Below are 637 nucleotides of genomic sequence, written 5' to 3'. Positions count from 1 at the left end.
TATCAGGGAAATCAATGTCTGTTCCTGTCACCAAGCTCTTTGTGCAATATGTATATATAGGGGGTACCATGGGGTCTCATTCTCATAGGTGCCCGGCATGGTTGATGGGCAAATAAGAATCGTGAGGCTGTATCGAGCACACACGAGGCATGCCAAGCCAAGCCCCACGACCCATGAAAGAGGCCATCCCCCCCAACACGTTGCCTTGATTTCTCGAACGGTGACCTGAAAATTAGCCCCATCTCCTTGAGTCTCCTCGACGTTGTGCCCATACACTAGCCCGTTGCCTTGATTTTCCTCGACATAGGGCGCAGAAACTAGCCCCGTTGGCTTCACCTGTGCCTCGACGCCGTGCGCATACTAAGAAATATACATCCTCAGGGAAAGCAATGGGTGTTGCTGTCACCAAGCTCCTTGTGCAATATGTATATATAGGGGGGGAGCCGTGGGTGAGCATGGGAAGGGATGAAGGTGCCAGACTGCCTTTGAGCGCGAGCTTGGGTGACTGTTGCTTGATTCCTAGTCGGTGGCATAATACCCCTCCGAGTGGGGGCCTTGGCGTGGTGTGGGGATGCCTCGTTAGGTCTCTGCGACACCGATCCAGGGTTGTGGTCTAGCTTTGGAAGTTTGGGATGGT

The sequence above is a fragment of the Lactuca saligna genome, unplaced genomic scaffold, assembly GCF_052625555.1.
Source record: "Lactuca saligna cultivar CGN05327 unplaced genomic scaffold, ASM5262555v1 scaffold_438, whole genome shotgun sequence".
NCBI lineage: Eukaryota > Viridiplantae > Streptophyta > Magnoliopsida > Asterales > Asteraceae > Lactuca > Lactuca saligna.
The sequence above is the reverse complement of the archived record's forward strand: the minus strand, read 5'-3'. Positions refer to the sequence as shown.